This window comes from Microcaecilia unicolor, chromosome 2 (genome assembly GCF_901765095.1).
Source record: "Microcaecilia unicolor chromosome 2, aMicUni1.1, whole genome shotgun sequence".
In the NCBI taxonomy this organism is placed as follows: Eukaryota; Metazoa; Chordata; class Amphibia; order Gymnophiona; family Siphonopidae; genus Microcaecilia; species Microcaecilia unicolor.
Genome location: NC_044032.1, coordinates 356,590,724 through 356,611,041, shown reverse-complemented (window position 1 = coordinate 356,611,041; position 20,318 = coordinate 356,590,724). Strand labels below are relative to the sequence as shown.

General features: G+C 44.4%; 1 protein-coding gene across 1 annotated transcript in view; it reads right to left on the bottom strand.

Moving 5' to 3' along the window:
- The window catches only part of WRN (WRN RecQ like helicase), a 442,993-nt gene that overhangs the window by 192,918 nt on the left and 229,757 nt on the right, over positions 1 to 20,318 (bottom strand).

The window sequence follows — 20,318 nt, the reverse complement described above, 5'->3', positions numbered from 1 at the left end:
AGCTAAAAATGGGGCTGGAAGGTACGAGAGGGTGCCATGAAGTTTTTCACCCTGAACAAAAATTCCTTGTTTTATAAACGTGACAAGCCGTAAAGCCCGTTAAAATGGGCGACATTTTTGTTGTGAAAAATGTAATGAAATAGCCAAAGCAAGAAATGAGAGTGGATGTCTACAGTACACTTTTATATACTACGACCCTCCTCTCTCCCCTGCCCCCCCTATAGCCACCCATGTCCAGCGACCCTCCTCTTTCCCCTGCCCCCCCTCCAGCCACCCATGTCCAGCGACTCTCCTCTCTTCCATGCCCCCCCCTCCAGCCACCCATGTCCAGCGACCCTCCTCTCCCCCTGCCCCCCCAGCCACCCATGTCCAGCAACCCTCCTCGCCCCCTGCCCCACCCCAGCCACTCTCCTCTCTCCCCTGCCCACCCTCCAGCCACCCACGTTGTCCAGCAAATTCTTCAGAGTAGGCAGGGAAGAACCCCAGTCTTGCCTGCCTGCCCGCTGCCGGCGCTGACTCTCCCCCACTGCTGGATTGATCTTCAAAATGTTTTTGAAGATCGATCCGGCAGCGGGGGAGAGTCAGCGCCGGCAGCGGGCAGGCAGGCAAGACTGGGGTTCTTCCCTGCCTGCCCCGAAGAATTCGCTGGACAACTTGGGTGGCTGGAGGGGGAGCAGGGGAGAGAGGAGAGTCGCTGGACATGGGTGGCTGGAGGGGGGGGCAGGAGGAGAGGAGGATCGCTGGACATGGGTGGCTGGAGGGGGGTAGGGGAGAGAGGAGAGTCGCTGGACATGGGTGGCTGGAGGGGGGGCAGGGGAGAGAGGAGGGTCGCTGTACAGCGCTGCGTACGTTTAGTATAGCGCTTTAGAAATGATAAGTAGTAGGTGACGTCAGGAGAGACATGTGACGTGCTGCACAGGCGCAGAGCAGCTGCTCTCTACTGCGCATTTGCGGGTGAGTCGGTCACCTCTCATTTATATCCTATATAATCAAACGCACCTCTAACATTCTGAAGCTGACTGAATGGCTGAGGCATTCCTGCTCTCTGTATCCATCTCCTGAATTGACATCACGTACTTCCGGGTTCGTCACAAGCAGAAGTGACCAACCACACGAGGCTTCTCGGCTTCAGAATATTGGAGGTGCATTCTATTAAATGGGATTGGTCAGTTCCTTGAAGCACAGCCAGAGCTCAGCGTCCTGCACAGTAACGCTCAGACACCAGAGAGAGAGAGAGAGAGAGAGAGGGAGGGAGGGAGGGGGGCCTGACACCAGAGAGGAGGGGAGGTATCTCTGTCACACACACACACACTCTCTCTCTCTCACACATTCTCTCTCTCTCACAATCAATGTCTTTCTTTCTCTCTCTCACTCTCACACACTCTCTCTCACACACTATTAGAGGCTCATTTTCAAAGCACTTAGCCTTCCAAAGTTCCATAGGTTTCTATGGAACTTTGGAAGGCTAAGTGCTTTGAAAATATGCCTCACCTGTCTCACACTGTATCACATTCACTCTGTATGTGTCACACAGTCACTCACACACTCTCTCTCTCATAGACACACTCGCACCCAGACTCACTCTCTCTCTCACACACTCGCACATTCACTCTCTCACAGTCACTCTCACATGCACTCTCTCAAATATACACACTCCGAGGAAAACCTTGCTAGCACCCGTTTCATTTGTGTCATAAACGGGCCTTTTTTACTAGTAGTTAGATATTTAACAGAGAAAACAATTTAAATATATCTCCACAGCTCATGTTTGTACAATTCAAAATAATAAAAGCTTGCTATTCCTTATTCCCCCAATCTCCAGGTCAAGGACAGGTACTGCAGAAATCCAAATTATGAACAATTAAACAAGCACCTCAACTGTGGTGACCCCCCCCCCCCCCCCCCAAATCAGCTAAACCAGAGTATACATAATATTAAAGTACAATGATATAGAAAATAAAATGTTTGTAACTTGAACAAAATTCCACCACCCCCTCAAAATTCAGGATTTCATTTGCACTTGGCCCTCTCCTCTTCCTTCCAAATAGTGCCATCTGTCTTTGCTGAACTTGACAGCAGCCAGACATCCCCATGGGAGCTTCCTGATAGGATCAGAAGGGCGAGGAGAGAAACCAAGGCAGACTTCACCCATAAAAAGGCCTTAACTTACTGAAAATGCAGTACTCTACAAGAGTTCCTTTGAACATCTGAAGGCAGGTACCACTGTACAGTTTGGTGAAACACAGTCCTCCCAGGGGACGCCTCAACTTATTGGTAACTAATTTTATCACTCCCTGCTAATTCTGTTTGGATTTTTGCTTCATTCTTCACCAAGGACCCAGAGCCATTTATGCTACAAATCAAATTATGAGCAAAAACATAACTCGAAATAAACAATATGAAATACATGTGAACAAAATAATTATTCTAGTTTGATAAATGATAATTTAACAAAATTGCTGCATGGTTAATTTCTAAAATGCCTCTTTGTCTTTTTTTCCATTTTAAAATTTTGGAATGACCAAGAAGCATCTAATCAGAAGAATGTTACGGGTTTCCTCTTATATAAATGAGAATGACTAAAAGTTGTTGCCCACTTGCAGGTCATTCAATGCTGAGGCCTCTGCTACTTTGTTGTTCTCATTATTGTATTTGACACCATACAACGAGGTGCATCAGAGTTTACGAAACATTGCATCATGAAGGAGGAGGCCATCAAACATTACAGAAAATGAAGATACATACCTGTAGCAGGTATTCTCCGAGGACAGCAGGCTGATTGTTCTCACTGATGGGTGACGTCCACGGCAGCCCCGAGACCGGATTCTTCTTAGCAACAAAACTTTGCTACAGCCTTCGACTGTGCGCGGGCGTGCGCACTGTGCATGCGCGGCCATCAGGATCCCGCCCGTCGCGCGAGAGTCCCGTCAGTTTGATAACAAGCAAAGAAGGAAAGACAACTCCAAAGGGGAGGCGGGCGGGTATGTGAGAATAATCAGCCTGCTGTCCTCAGAGAATACCTGCTACAGGTATGTATCTTCATTTTCTCCGAGGACAAGCAGGCTGCTTGTTCTCACTGATGGGGTATCCCTAGCCCCCAGGCTCACTCAAAACAACAAAGAAAGGTCAATTGGGCCTCGCAACGGTGAGGACATAACAAGGATTGACCTACGAAGAAACATCTAACTGAGAGTGCAGCCTGGAACAGAATAAAAATGGGCCTAGGGGGGTGGAGTTGGATTCTAAACCCCGAACAGAATCTGCAGCACCGACTGCCCAAACCAACTTTCACGTTGGGTACGCTGCTGCAGGCAGTAATGAGATGTGAATGTGTGGACTGAAGACCACGTCACAGCCTTGCAAATCTCTTCAATAGTGGCTGACCAAGTGGGCCACTGACGCTGCCATGGCTCTAACACTATGAGCAGTGACATGACCCTCAAGATTCAGCCAAGCTTGGGCATAAGTGAAGGAAATGCAATCTGCTAGCCAACTGGAAATGGTGTGTTTCCCAACAGCAACTCCCCTTCTGTTGGGATCCAAAGAAAAAAACATTTGGGCGGACTGTCTGAAGGGGCTTGTCTGCTCCACATAGAAGGCCAATGCTCTCTTGCAGGCCAATGTATGCAACTGACGTTCAGCAGGGCGGGTATGAGGACAGAGAAAGAATGTTGGCAATTGACTGATTCAGAGGGAACTCCGACACCACCTTCGGCAGGAACTTAGGGAGAGTACGGAGGACTACTCTGTTATGATGAACTTTAGTATAAGGAACATGGGGTACCAAGGCTTGAAGCTCACTAACTCTACGAGCTGAAGTAACAGCCAACAAGAAAATGACCTTCCAGGTCAAATACTTCAAATGGCAGGAATTCAGTGGCTCAAAAGGAGGCTTCATCAGCTGGGTGAGAACGACGTTGAGATCCCATGACACTGGTGGAGGTTTGACAGGGGGCTTTCACAAAAGCAAACCTCTCATGAAGCGAACAACTAAAGGCTGTCCAGAGATAGGCTTACCCTCTACACGTTGATGAAAAGCACTAATTGCACTAAGGTGAACCCTTACGGAGTTGGTCATGAGTCCAGACTCTGATAAATGTAGAAAGTATTCAAGCAGGGTCTGTGTAGGACAAGAGCGAGGATCTAGGGCTTTGCTGTCACACCAGACGGCAAACCTCCTCCATTTGAAAGAATAACTCTTCTTAGTGGAATCTTTCCTGGAAGCAAGAAAGACTCGGGAGACTCCCTCAGAAAGACCCAAGGAAGCGAACTCTACACCCTCAACATCCAGGCCGTGAGAGCCAGAGACTGCAGGTTGGGATGCAGAAGCGCCCCCTTGTTCTGAGTAATGAGGGTTGGAAAACACTCCAATCTCCACGGTTCTTCGGAGGACAACTCCAGAAGAAGAGGGAACGAGATCTGACGCAGCCAGAAAGGAGCTATCAGAATCATGGTTCCGCAGTCTTGCTTGACTTTCAGCAAAGTCTTCCCCACCAGAGGTATGGGAGGATATACATACAGGAGGCCTCTCCCCCAATGAAGGAGAAAAGCATCCGATGCTAGCCTGCTGTGGGCCTGAAGTCTGGAACAGAACTGAGGGACCTTGTGATTGATCGGAGTGGCAAAGACATATACCGAGGGGGTGCCCCACGCTCGGAAGATCTTGCGGACTACACCCATGTTGAGAGACCACTTGTGAGGTTGCATTATCCTGCTCAACCTGTCGGACAGACTGTTGTTTACACCTGCCAGATACGTGGCTTGGAGAAACATGCCGTGAGCACGAGCCCATAGCCACATCTGGACGGCTTCCCGACACAGGGGGCGAGATCCGGTGCCCCCCTGCTTGTTGACATTACATAGCAACCTGATTGTCTGTCTGAATTTGAATAATTTGATTGGACAGTCGATCTCTGAAAGCCCTTAGAGCATTCCAGATCGCTCGCAACTACAGGAGATTGATCTGAAGACCTGACTCCTGGAGGGACCAAGCTCCTTGAGTGTGAAGCCCATCTACATGGGCTCCCCACCCCAGGAGAGATGCATCCGTAGTCAGCACTTTTTGCAGCTGAGGAATTTGAAAAGGACGTCCCAAAGTCAAATTGGATCAAACTGTCCACCACTGAAGGGAATTGCGAAATTCGGTGGGTAGCTAGATTGCATCCTCTAGATCCCCTGCGGCCTGAAAACCACTGGGAAGCTAGGGTCCAATTGAGCTGATCGCATGTGAAGACGGGCCATGGGAGTCACATGGACTGTGGAGGCCATATGGCCTAGTAGCCTCAACATCTGCCGAGCTCTGACCTGCTGAGACGCTCTGGCCAAGGAAACAAAAGAATGTCAGCCCTCGCCTCTGGAAGATAGGCCTGAGCCGTCTGTGAATCCAGCAGAGCTCCTATGAATTCTAGTTTCTGAACTGGAAGAAGATGGGACTTTGGGTAATTTATGACAAACCCCAGTAGCTCCAGGAGTTGAATAGTCATCTGCATGGACTGTAGAGCTCCTGCCTCTGAAGCGTTCTTTACCAGCCAATCGTCAAGATAAGGGAACACATGCACTCCCAGTCTGCGTAGCAATGCTGCAACTACCGCCAGGCATTTGGTAAACACCCTGGGCACAGACGCGAGCCCAAAGGGCAGCACACAATACTGAAAGTGCTGTGTTCCCAGACGGAATCGTAGATACTGCCTGTGGAACATCTCGGCCCTGGGCTCATCCTCAGAAACCACCAGGAAGGGAACAGCCACAGACATTTCCCACACAAAGGAGGAGAAAGAAAGGCTCTCCGGGGGGGGGGGGGAGTTTCCTTTCAGGCGAAGGAGTGGGATCAGAAGGAAGACCACAAGACTCCTCAGAAGAGAAATATCTGGGATCCTCCTCTTCTCCCCACGAGGCATCCTCCTCGGTGTCAGACAAGAGTTCACGAACTGCAGTCCGAAACCGGGTCCGTCTCGACTCGAAGGAACGACGTCCTCGATGACGACGTTGAGAAGTCGACTCCCGTGCTGACGGCGATGAAGCTCCCTCCAACGATGTAGACGGGGAGTCGACCTGGGTGGCAGCCGAGGCCGAAGCCACAAGCGGCATCGGGGACCGCACCACAGGCACAGAGCTTGCTGCCGCTTCCATCAACGGTACCAAAGGCGCAAGCACCCCCAGTACCGGAACAGACTGGCGCAGAAGTCCCTCCAGGAGACCTGGAAGAATGGCTCTGAGGCGCTCGTCAAGAGTGTCTGCCAGGAAAGGCTGTGGGGCCGGTGCAGGAGCCGGAGGCAGAATCTGTGCAGAGGAAGGCGGTGGTACCGGACTGTCCGAAGACCGACGCACCGACACCTCTTGGATGGAGGGTGAGCGGTCCTCCTGGTGTCGACGCTTCTCGGATGCCGAGTCCCTCGACGCCCCGGAGCTCCCAGTACCATGTGTTGAAGGAGATCGATGCTGATGCTTCTTAGCCTTCGCTCGATGCATGGCATCGGCACTCCTCGGTACCAACAAGGAGGACATGGAATCCACACGCCTCCTCGGGGTCGGGTCCAAAAGTGGTCGGTCCCGATGGGAGGTATGGAGATCAAATTGAGGGAGTATCCTAGCCGGACTATTTGGAGAACCCACTGATCAGAAGTTATGAGCCTTTGCAGCAGAAGCCTTCGAGACAGGTGGAGACCCACTCGATGGCTCACTGCTCCCAGCGTGCGGTGGTCTCTGGACAGGTATTACCTGCTCTCCCGATGTCGGTGCCATCTCCGGTGCCACTGTCAACGTCAACGCCGAAGTGCCGGGCAAGGCTCCAAACAGACGTTCCCGCTGAGCCTGTCTCAACGCCTGTATCCGCTTTTTAAGGCTAAGACACAACTTACATGCGTCTGGGCGATGGTCGGGCCCAAGGCACTGGATACACCACAAATGGGGATTGGTAACTGAGATTGCCCGGCTGCACCGACCGCACTTCTTGAAGCCGCTGGGAATCCTCGATGTCATGGACGGAAAAATAGCGGCAGCGAAGTCAAAATTCGTGATGGTGCCAAGAAAAAAGGGGCACAAAAAGAGAAACGCGAACGTGCAGCCCAAAAGGGGCCGCGACGGCAGTGAAAAAAAACTTAAGAGGGCCCAACTAAAAAAATAAGGGGACTACTAGGAAGTTTTTTTTTTTTTATATTTACTTTCCCCAAGAGGAGAATGAAGAAGAAAAAAAAAAAGGCGTGAACTCGCAACTAAAAACGAAGGCTTTTTCTCAGGAACAGAGACGGCTATCTACACAACTGCTCTCTACCGCAGAAAAAGAAAAAAAAACTGACGGGACTCTCGCGCGACGGGCGGGAACCTGATGGCCGCACCCATGCGCTATCAAAGGCTCTAGCAAATTTTTGTTGCTAGGAAGATTCCGGTCTTGGGGCTGCCATGGACATCACCCATCAGTGAGAACAAGCAGCCTGCTTGTCCTCGGAGAACAGCAATTACTCCAGGGTTTATCATGGGGTGGGATATGAGTTGCAATATGTAAGATGAGCAGCTTTAGGTCATTCAAGCTACTTGTACAGAGTGGTGGTATGGCTACTTTGAAGGAGAGATGGCAGTCAGACATCATAGAGTAATAGCAGGTAGAAAAATGGCAGGTCACCTAACAAGGTCAGCTAGCTGATCTGTGCCATGTCTACACTGCCCACCCAAGGGTTCAAATGCTCAAAGGCAGCATTCTGTAGCTTGTCAATCTTGTATAGATGGAAGATACCCATAGACAGACTAGTGTAAACAGGGGCAACTGGGCAGACGAAGTGACCAAAGAAGTCCTTGTGAGCATCTACTCTATTAGCTTATAACAAATGCCCCAGAAAATTCACATGAACAATAAAACATGTGATGATAAATTGTCAAGCTTTTATTTCCTCAAATGTATGCATTCTCCAATTCTTCTTAACCTTGTATTTCATGTAATTTTTTTCATCAGCTTCTATGGTGATATTTTCACCATTTGACTGTCCTCCCTGGAGTTTAACAGTCAAGTGAGGAAACTAAAAGCACCAGTTGTGAAGAGGCAGACAGGTGCCACCCCTAAAGTGAATCAATTGTATGTCCTCTTGGCAAATAAGAGTAATAGTGTCGGCAAGATGGGCCCGGCAATGTTGATGGGGGGTTTCCTGGATAAAGCGTAAAGCAAAACATGACTCATGTCGGAGAAATATTCCCCCCAAGTCGACAACCTTTAAGATATATTGATGCAACCTGCATCAGCTGGACCACCCATGGATATCAGAACCAGAAACTATAAAGTTCATACCTGCAATCAGTGAATTAAAGTTTTATTTTAACTACTTAACTATTTCTAAAATTCTGAATGTTAGAGTTCTTAAAACTATAGACAACCATCAACCCCCTCTGCATCAAGGCTCCAAAGAATTCACATAGAAGTGCTAAGTACAGCCATTTGTTTCTCTATTGCTGGAAGCCTTTGATCTCACAGGCATGGTCTGAATTTACAACTTTAAAAAGGTCTGTTCTTTTACATTATTTAAAGCCTGAACTCTGCATTGCCAACTAGTAAGATTGCTGATCCACAGGGTAAACTCCACAGGGTGGACCGCAGTGCCACCAAGTGAAATTTTACCTAACTAACTTCTGACACAGAAAATGTGCCTTGGTCTGGCAGACCACAAGACATCGGGAGTCCCAGTGGTGTGCGGGAGAGGAAACTAAAATCCCCACCAATCAAAGAGAAGGCAAAAGTGCAACAGGTCAAACACCTACACAACAGTACTTAAAAGATCATCTCACTGCCACACCAAATTTACCCCCAGCACCCCCAGACCACCCTTGGGAACTATAGGACTGGTGAATGCCAGATAAGCTGCAAAGAAATCATTAGCAATCCATGATGTCATACATGAACAGCATCTTGACATCCTAGATGAAACTGGAGGGTTACCACTGGCTGAACTACGCCCAACAGGTTTCAACATCCAACATCAACCAAGCCCAGAAAGACGGGGTAGAGGGGTAGCAGTCTTGCTTCGGGATACAATCAAACTGCACAGATTTTCTATTCCCCAGCTACGTGAATCAGAATCTCTTTTAATCCAACTTAAAGAGGAGAAACCAATCTGGCTGCTCATGGTATACCAAGCACCTTGTAACACATTATCTGTGCAAGAACTCTTAGATCTGATTACTCAAGTGACCCTGGATTACCCTAGGCTAGTGATCATGGGAGATTTCAATCTACACATCGTTATCAATAGAAATCAAACAAAATAAAACATGGAAAAGAAAACCCAGATACCACCACAGCTTTCTGGACACGATGATAGCACTAGGATTAACACAGGTGATCAATTCTCAAACCCACGAAAAGGGTCACATACTAGACCGGGTATTCTAGAAAGGGATTGACATCCCAGAATTGTGGGATAACAGTATTGAAATAACACCCCTATCATGGTCAAACCATTTTCTAATTAAAAGTTCCCTAGGTGACCACCTGAAACAAATGGCACGTCCCAGAGTTTGGAAGGAGATAAAAGACAAAAAAAAAGGTGACCACTGAGAATTTCCTAGAGGCCTTGGACTATCCACATGTGGATAAAAAGACAACTACAGTGTCAGAACAGGTTGACATTTGGAATAAACACTTAACCAAGACCTAAGAGAAAACTACACCACTAAAAACGGTCTTATGCCACATCACACTCAGATCCTTAAATGCGAAGGACGGAAACTGGAAAGGAGATGGTGTAAATCTCACCTGGATGAAGACAGGCTAAACTATAGGAAGCACACGACAAAGTACTGCCAAGCCTTAATAGCAACCAAAAAACAATATTTCTCTCAATGCACTGCACACGCTGCCAATTCAACAAAGCAGTTGCTCAGTATAGTAAACAGCCTACTGCAACCCCCAAAACAAAACCAGCCTGCCCAGTCTAAACTGAACTGCAACCCCCAAAACAAAACCAGCCTGCCCAGTCTAAACTGAACTGCAATGATTTTGCTGCATACTTTGCCAAAAAAAAATTAAAAGTCTCCACCAGGATTTACAAGCAATCCCACCCAGTCTCCAACCAGTTAACCAGGAGTGCACAAACTCACCCCCTCCTGACACAGACAGATGAGACACTTTTAACCCAATGACAGAGCAGAGCCTTGACAAAATCCTGAGACCTTCGACCAACCACCTGCTCATTCAACCCCTGCCCATCAAAGATAGTGCTGCAGGCCAGTATGGAGACAGTGGTGAAGGCAAGTATGGGCCTCATAGAAGGCGCCACAAAAATTGTGAACTCCTCTCTTTCTAATAGGCAACTGCCAACAGCATTAAAAAAGGGCAGTGGTTCGCCCTTTGCTTAAGAAAAACAATCCTCACCAGGACAAACTTGAAAGTTACCGGCCAGTATCCATCATCCCATTTCTATGGAAAAACTTATATAACAAACAGTCTCTGTTCAACTTAATGATTGGCTAGAAGACAGAAACTGACTAGATTCATGTCAATCTGGATTTAGACCTGGTTATGGAACAGAAACGGTCCTTGTATCCCTAGTAGATGATTTTCACAGAAACCGAGACAGGGGATTCGCTTTGGCATTAGTACTGCTAGATTTCTCAGCAGCTTTTGACACTGTGGATCATGATATCATTCTAACACAACTGACAGAAACAGGTATCAATGGAATAGTACTTGCCTGGTTCAGATCCTATCTATCAGACAGGCAACAATCTATAATGTTTGGGCATAGACCTGTGAGCTACAACAAGGATCGATACTGTCACCTATTCTGTTCAAGATCTACCTCAAGCCACTAGCTGAGCTGATTTGGCCAATGACACTCAGTTCTACATCTATGCGGATGATGTGCAGCTACTGATACCCACTGAACCTGACGTACCTACAGCCTTGAATAAACTGATTACCTGTCTAACATCAGTTCAAAAATGGTCTAAATACTTTGCCTGAACCCAAGTAAAGCCGAACTTCTCTGGGTCCCTAACACAAGCGGATACATACCCGACATCAAAATCTCTTCAGGGAAATTACAAGTCAGGAACCTTGGAATACAATTACTCTGGTTCCCCAAATCCAAGCAACCTTCAAGAGCTGCATCTACTATTTCCAACAGCTACACTGCCTCTCTCCTTACATCGAGAAGGTAAATCTTACTCCAGTTGTGCATGCCATGATAACATCAAAAATGGATTACTGTAATGCACTATACAATGGTCTGACTACAAAGAGCCTGCACCAGCTTCAATTCATTCAGAACGCTGAAACAAGACTTGTAGAAGGTTGCAAAGCGATGTGACCACATCACACCATCTTTGGCTACCAGTAAAATACAAGGCTAAATTTAAAACTCTATGTCTGATCTTCAAGGCCCTTAAAGGAAATGGCCCTGAGTACTTGAAGAAAAGGATGACCTTCTCCACACTGCCAAGGACACTAAGGTCCTCTCAAGGACCATCTCCAAAAGACATTACACAATGTGATACCCGCAAGCAAGCCTTCTTCTACACTATGGAATGCACTGCCTAAAAGGCTCCGTTTAACACAAGGCTATCTCTACTTCAGGAAGCACGTTAAAGCTTGGGTTTTCAACCAGGCCTTTAATGAAACTAACTTGTTAGTCTCACTCACACACACAAGGAGTGACACGGGTTGCACATACTGCATTAGGACATGTTTATCCACTCCTACCCTAGCTGATATAATATTTAACCATCTCTCTGACCTCATTATTATTATTATTATTTATTGCATTTGAATCCCACATTTTCCCACCTATTTGCAGGCTCAATGTGGCTTACAGAGATTTGTTATGACATAGTCATTCCAGGATATCAGATACAATTAGTAGTGTACAAAAAATTGAGTAAGGGAAGAGAGAAGGAAGGTGTTAGGCAGAATAGTACAGAAGGTGGACTTTCGTAGCTGGGTGGGTTAGTGAGGTAGTTTTGTCAGGCTATGGGTTCTCTTTGTAGGCCTTGTTGAAGAGATGTGTCTTCAAAGATTTGCAAAAGTTAGTTATTTCATCAATAGTTTTCACGGCTGTAGGTAATGCATTCCACAACTGCGTGCTCATGTAAGAGAAGGTGGTGGCATACATCAGCTTGTATTTTAGACCTTTACAGCTGGGGAAGTGCAGATTGAGAAATTTGCAGGACGATTTTGTGGTGTTTCTGGGAGGTAGGTCCACAAGGTTTAGCATGTAGATTGGGGCGTCTGCGTGAATGATTTTGTGTACAATCGTGCAGATCTTGAACGCAATGCATTTCTTAAGTGGGAGCCAATGAAGTTTCTCTCTTAGGGGTTTTGCACTTTCATATTTAGTTTTTCCAAATATGAGCCTGGCGGCAGTATTCTGGGCTGTTTGGAGTTTTTTGATAGTCTGTTCTTTGCAGCCAGCATACAGTGCATTGCAGTAATCCAGGTGGCTTATTACCATTGATTGTACCAGGGTTCGGAAGACATGTCTCAGGAAGAAAGTTTTCACTCTTTTGAGCTTCCACATGGAGTGGAACATCTTTTTCGTCATGTTCTTCACGTGGGCATTGAGAATGAGGTTTCGATCAATGGTAACTCCAAGAATTTTCAAGTTTTGTGAAACAGGAAGAGAACAGTATGGTGTGTTTATGGTGGAGAAGTTTTTTGTGTTATGTTGTGAGGTGAGTATAAGACACTGTGTTTTTTCTGTGTTAAGTTTTAGTTGGAATTCATCCGCCCAGGTGTGCATGATGTGGAAGCTTTGGTTGATCTCGTTGGTGATTTCATTTAGATCATGTTTGAACGGGATGCAAATTGTGACATCGTCTGCATATATGTAAGGGTTGAGGTTTTGATTGGCTAGAAGTTTGGCTAGAGGTATCATCATTAGGTTGAATAAGGTTGGTGAAGACGTAGCTGATAAAAGATATGAAATAACTATCTAATGTTATATCTGTGAGTAAAAATAATATGTAATGAGACTCCTGAGGAAATTAGAGTCATAGATTTAGGAAGTAATGTTCTATTGTGGATTAAAAACTGGTTAAAAGAAAACAGAGAGTAGGGTTAAATGGTCAGTATTTTCAATGGAGAAGGGTAGATAGTGGGGTTTCGAAGGGGTCTTTGTTATGCTTTTTTAACTTATTTATAAGTTATCTAAAGATGGGAGTGTCTAGTGAAGTAATTACATTTTCTGTTGACACACAGAGGGGCATTTTCTAAAGGTCATCTAAGTATGAATTAGGATGCCCTCGTGAAGTCGGCCAAAATCAGGTAGGTATAATCGAAAAATAGTATGGATGTCCTTAGACATTCCATTATCGCAGTGCAAAATGCCCAAATCGGGGACACCCATAGTAAAAAGGACACCCATCTTCTAGAACCGCGAAAGGACGTCCCTAAAACATTCACTGTACTTGCCCATTTGTCATCAATGTCCTTCGCCGGTTCTATGAGAAAAACGTCCTTATTACTATACTTTGGACTTCTCTGATGTACTTGGTTGTTCCGCAAGTACAGTGCAAGTAGTTGCGGACATCCAGGTACGAGAAATATAAGGAACATTCATAAGTGTAAAGTACAGTAACAAGGACGTGTTTCTCACAGAACTGCCGAAGAACGCCCCTCTTACAGGTCCGCCGTCCTTCAGTGGGCCTAGTAAGATGGACGTCCTTCAGCAGTTCTGTGAGAAACACGTCCTTGTTACTGTACTTTACACTTATGAATGCTCCTTATATTTCCCCTTATCTGGAGTCCGCAACTACATGCACTGTACTTGCGGAACATGCAGCTATGGGAAATATAAGGAACATACAAATTTTTTTGTTTTGCTTACTTTATTTATTTTTTGTCTATTAGATTGTAAGCTCTTTGAGCAGGGACTGTCTTTCTTCTATGTTTGTGCAGCGCTGCGTATGCCTTGTAGCGCTATAGAAATGCTAAATAGTAGTAGTAGTAATTACCATTGATTGCACCTTTCTTTAAATTAGTCACCTTATTTTCTAACTCCTCTTATTCCCTTATCTATATGTTCCATCTTTACTTATACCCTTCACTGTCAATTAAAACTATCTATTATGTATTGTGTTGTGATTGTAAGTAGTATACTATGCCATACTTTGTATTGCTATTTGAATATTTTTGCTGCTGTAATTGTCTATTGCTCATGTTTGATTTATTCTTACTGTACACCGCCTTGAGTGAATTCCTTCAAAAAAGCAGTAAATAAATCATAAATAAATACATACATAAAACATTACTTATAAAAGAGAGTAGGTTTGAAAATGGAAAAAAGTTGACAACTGATGAGGAGGTTCGTGGATACATCTTAATTGTATGAGTTTGACCCATTATGTTCCACCGCTGAGGTCCTTTACATAGTCAGAAGGATTGAACCTTGTTTGAGAACTCCAGCCGTATTAACTAAACCCCTAAAGTGAAAATATTTCAGAGTACTCCTGCAAAGAAATGATCCTATATTACCAGCTGCAAATGTCATGGCTAAGAAGACAAAGCAAAAACACAGAATAAGGCAACATTTGGAAAACAGGCCCAGACGGGTGAAGTAGCAGAAGTCTGGAAGAATGCCCAGAAAATTCCCGGAGGACAACATGCCCACATCATTTACTCTGGCAGCAGAGAAGCAGCACATACTCAATTACACATATATTTCACATTAGGGTGCAATGGAATTACCATTGGGGGGGGGGGGGGAGCAGAACTTTCAATTGTTTCAACCAAAACAAGCTTTTTTTTTTTTTTTTTTTGCATACAACAATAAACTTCAATCCGCTGTGGAATCACACCAGATTATTTAAGTGGATTTCTACTGGGTAGCACTTTATTCATTTATTTAAATCTGATAAACTACTGTTCATTGACATTAAGAAAAAATAAACACAATGTATTTGGTAACACTGTCAACGCCCATTTTACAGTGTTTCCTTCCAACCCAGAGTCTCCCACATATGGAAAACAAAACAGCTGCTCCCACAATACCTAAAAGTCTCAACATACTCTCAGAATCTTACATTTTATTCAAATGAATAGAAATCAAGCATTAATAAAAACAAAATTAAAGAGTAATAAATCACCTGGACTGGATGGCATGTATCTAAAAATGTATTTATTTTATTTATTTATAGCATTTATATCCCACATTTTCCCACCCAAGGGCAGGCCCAATGTGGCTTACAGAAGTTTACAAAAGTCATACATCAATTCTACAACAAACAGTCAACGGCAATGTAGTGAAAGAGGCTAGAGAGTAAAGCAGAGGTGGGGAAACGTGGAAAGAGAAATTGAATTCAACAGGCAGCGGTGCAAAATACTGAAAGAACTCAAACATGAAATTGAGGATCTGCTGTTAGTAATCTATAATCTGTCATTAAAGTCGTCTGTAGTGTCTGAAGATTGGAGGGTGGCCAATATGATGCAGAGTTTTAAAAAGGATTCCAGGGGTGATCCTGGAAATTACAGACTGGTAAGCCTGAGGTCAGTGCCAGATAAAATAATGGAAACTATTACAAACATAGTTTAATGGGACAGAGTAAGAATGGTTTCAGCCAAGGGAAGCCTTGCCTCACCAATATGCTTCATTTCTTGAAGTGTGAACAAACATATGGATAAAGGTGAGCCAGTTCATGTAGTGTATCTAGATGTTCTGAAAGTTTTTGACAAAGCCCCTCATGAGAGACTCCTGTGCAAATTAAAGAGTCATAGAAAAGGAGGCAATGTTCTGTTGTGGATTAGGAATACCCTCAAACTACTCCTAATAATCTACTCCTTAACACTGATCCACTTAACACTTACCACCCCTCTTGCAGAAAACAACATCATACCCATACTACATAATCATCATAGATTGATCAAATACACCACACCTCACCAAACTGATAACAACCTAAACAAAGGAAGAACACTTACATGCGAACAACAACAACAGAAGAGAAAGAAGGGCCCAAACAAACTCACCTCAACAAAGAAACGACAACTAACAAAAGTCCAGTTAACACCAAACACAGAAGACCCATTCCAAACAATCCAAGTGGGCTACGTCAACGCCAGATCCGCTGTAAATAAAACAGCAATACTAACAGACTGGATCATGTCAGAAAAACTCAACCTACTCTTCCTCACTGAAACCTGGATCCATGACCAAAAGGACCCTATAATCCTAGACCTGTGCCCTACAGGATACAAAATCGCACACTGGACCAGAAAAGAAAAGAGAGGCGGAGGCATAGCACTAATCTATCGGTCCCACTTTACCACCGAAACCACTGCCAAGTCCATAACACCTCAACTTGAAACTGCCTCAATCAGAATCCACAACAAAACCCTACGCGATCATTTGAATTGTGTCTTGTTTTATAGACTTCCAGGTAATTGGAACGAAGGCCAGACCAACTTCATTTCAAACACATGTGTAACCAACTCCAATACACTAGTACTAGGAGATATCAACCTTCACTTAGAAGACCCGCACTTTATCAACGCACGAGAATGTAAGGAATTTCTCAGTTTATGTGATCTCAACTGGCCACAAATGCAAGCAACGTACGTCAAAGGGCACACACTTGATCTCATCTCACACAAACTCTCAACAGACCAGAACCTAACAATAACAAATATGAAATGGACAGAGACACCCTGGACCGACCACTACAAACTAAACTTATCCCTACACTGGCGGAAGAAGGGTATACAACGAATACTAGAACACACATCCTACAGAACAAGAGGTCAAGTAGACATGAAAACATTCTGGCAACTAATATACAATAACGAATGGACAACACAAACAGACTCCATATACTACCTTATAGAATGGGACAAAAGATGCAAAAGCATACTAGATGAAATTGCGCCCTTACGAACAAGAACCCGATGCAAGCATAATTCGACACCATGGTTCAACGATGAACTGAAAAAGTTAAAAACACAAACCAGGAAACTCGAACGAGTATGGAATAAAACAAAAGATGAACATACACTCAACACATGGAAACAAATACAAAGAAAATACAAATACGCAATAAGACAGGCCAAAAGATCATACTATAAAACAAAAATAGGGACAGATTACAAAGACATGAAGAAATTATACCAACTCGTGAACAAACTCCTAGACACCAACTTGGTCACTACCACAAATATAGACATCCCATCTGCAGATATACTTGCGAAGTACTTCAATGAAAAAATTGTAAACCTATGCAACACGCTACATCAGAACAAAACCGGCATTGAAAACTTCCTTAATGAATTGGACCCAACCACTGGAGAATACCCGGCAGATCGGACCAGGTTAAACTTCGCCCTCGTTACCATCGAAACAGTTACCCAGGCGATTAGTAGGTTTTCCATAAGTACATAAGTAATGCCACACTGGGAAAAGACCAAGGGTCCATCGAGCCCAGTGTCCTGTCCACGACAGCGGCCAATCCAGGCCAAGGGCACCTGGCAACCTTCCCAAACGTACAAACATTCTATACATGTTATTCCTGGAATTGTGGATTTTTCCCAAGTCCATTTAGTAGTGGTTTATGGACTTGTCCTTTAGGAAACCGTCTAACCTCTTTTTAAACTCTGTCAAACTAACCGCCTTCATCACATTCTCCGGGAACGAATTCCAGAGTTTAATTATGCGTTGGGTGAAGAAACATTTTCTCTGATTTGTTTTAAATTTACTACACTGTAGTTTCATCGCATGCCCCCTAGTCCTAGTATTTTTGGAAAGCGTGAACAGACGCTTCATATCCACCTGTTTCACTCCACTCATTATTTTATATACCTCTATCATGTCTCCCCTCAGCCGTCTCTTCTCCAAGCTGAAAAGCCCTAGCCTCCTTAGTCTTTCTTCACTGCATCTTTTCCAATTCTGGTATATCAATCTTGAGATGCGGCGACCAGAATTGAACACAATACTCAAGGTGCGGTCGCACCATGGAGCGATATAACAGCATTATGACATCCTCACACCTGTTTTCCATATCTTTCCTAATAATACCCAACATTCTATTCGCTTTCCAGCACACTGAGCAGAAGGTTTCAGTGTATTATCGATGACGACACCCAGATCCCTTTTTTGGTCCGTAACTCCTAACGTGGAACCTTGCATGACGTATCTTTGATTCAGGTTCTTTTTTCTCTACATGCATCACCTTGCACTTGCTCACATTAAACGTCATCTGCCATTTAGCCACCCAGTCTCCCATTCTCGTAAGGTCCTTCTGTAATTTTTCACAATCCTGTTGCGAGTTAACAACTTTGAATAACTTTGTGTCATCAGCAAATTTAATTACCTCGCTAGTTACTCCCATCTCTAAATCATTTATAAATATATTAAAAAGCAGTGGTCCTAGCACAGACCCCTGAGGAACCCCACTACCCTTCTCCATTGTGAATACTGCCCATTTAACCCCACTCTCTGCTTCCTATCCTTCAACCAGTTTTTAATCCACAATAGGACATTTCCTCCTATCCCATGACCCTCCAATTTCCTCTGCAGCCTTTCATGAGGTACCTTGTCAAATGCCTTTTGAAAATCCAGATACACAATATCAACCGGCTCCCCTTTGTCCACATGTTTGTTTACTCCTTCAAAGAACTGAAGTAAATTGGTCAGGCAAGATTTCCCCACACAAAAGCCGTGCTGACTTGGTCTCAGTAATCCATGTCCTTGGATGTGCTCTGTAATTTTGTTTTTAATAATAGCCTCTACCATTTTCCCCGGCACCGACGTCAGACTCACCAGTCTATAATTTCCCGGGTCTCACTGTAAACTAGATACCTGTCCCAGTTACCTAATGAAATCCGCCCCTGACCGTTTCATAGCAGACTTCACATCCCACCTAAATTACATGCTTCAGCAAAGGCCTCTTCCCTAAGGAAAATGGCAATATCCTACTCACCCCAATACCAAAAGACACCTGGAAAAAAACAAACGAAATCACTAACTACCGTCCACTAGCATCTATTCCGTTGGTGGTCTAACTGTTGGAAAGCATGGTAACCAAACAACTTACAGATTACATAAACAAATTCTCATTATTACATGAATCACAGTCAGGGTTTTGCCCCCTCCACAGCACTGAAACAGTATTACTCACTCTTCTAGCCAAATTCAAGCAGGAAATAGCAACAGGCAAAAACATCCTTCTCCACCAATTCGACATGTCTAGTGCATTTGACATGGTAAACCATAATATAAATAAGAATACTAGATAAGTTCGGGATTGGTGGAAACATACTTAACTGGATCACGGGCTTCCTAACCACAAGAATATATTAAGTAAAATCAAATTCAAACATATCATCACCCTGGAAAGCAGACTGTGGAGTACCGCAAGGATCACCGCTATCACCGATCCTATTCAACTTAATGATGACCCCACTTGCCAAGTCCTTATCCCTTTCATATATGCAGACGATGTCACAATATACATTCCTTACAAAACCAAACTGACAGAAACCACCAACGAAATCAAGCTAGGCCTGAATATCATGGATTCATGGGCAAATACATTTCAACTAAAACTCAATAAAGAAAAAAAACTCATTGTCTCATCCTCTCAGCCCAACACAGCGCAGACATCCCCACAAGTATCAACACCCCAGATCACACCCTTCCTATCTCAGACAGCTTGAAAATCCTTGGCGTTACAATGGACCGTAACTTAACACTAGAAAGCCAAGTGGCATCCACAACAAAGAAAATGTTTCACTCAATGTGGAAACTCAAACGCATGAAGCAATGCTTCCCGAGGGAAACATTTCACAACCTGATACAATCAATGGTACTAAGCCACTTAGATTACTGCAATGGAATTTATGCGGAATGTAAAGAACAAACCTTAAAGAAACTTCAGACCGCTCAAAACACGGCAGCTAGGCTTATATTTGGTAAAACACGATTTGAAAGCGCAAAACTCCTCTGCGAAAAACTACACTGGCTCCCAATCAAAGAATGCATCGCTGTCAAAATCTGCACCCTGGTTCACAAAATCATCTACGGAGAAGCCCCGAGTTACATGACAGACTTGATCGACTTACCAATTAGAAATTCATCTGAATCAACACGATCTTATCTAAATTTGCACTACCCAAGCTGCAAAGGACTTAAATACAAAACAACTTACGCATCTAGTTTTTCCTACATAAGCACACAACTGTGGAACACATTACCAAAAGCCTTGAAAATGACGTACGACCACCTAAACTTCCGGAAATCACTAGAAACCAACCTGTTTAAAAAGGCATACCCTACCGATCCAACTTAAATGCCTAATCTCTGCAATACAACCAAACTAAAGCACGTAATAGACATAACACAACTCTTCCGTTC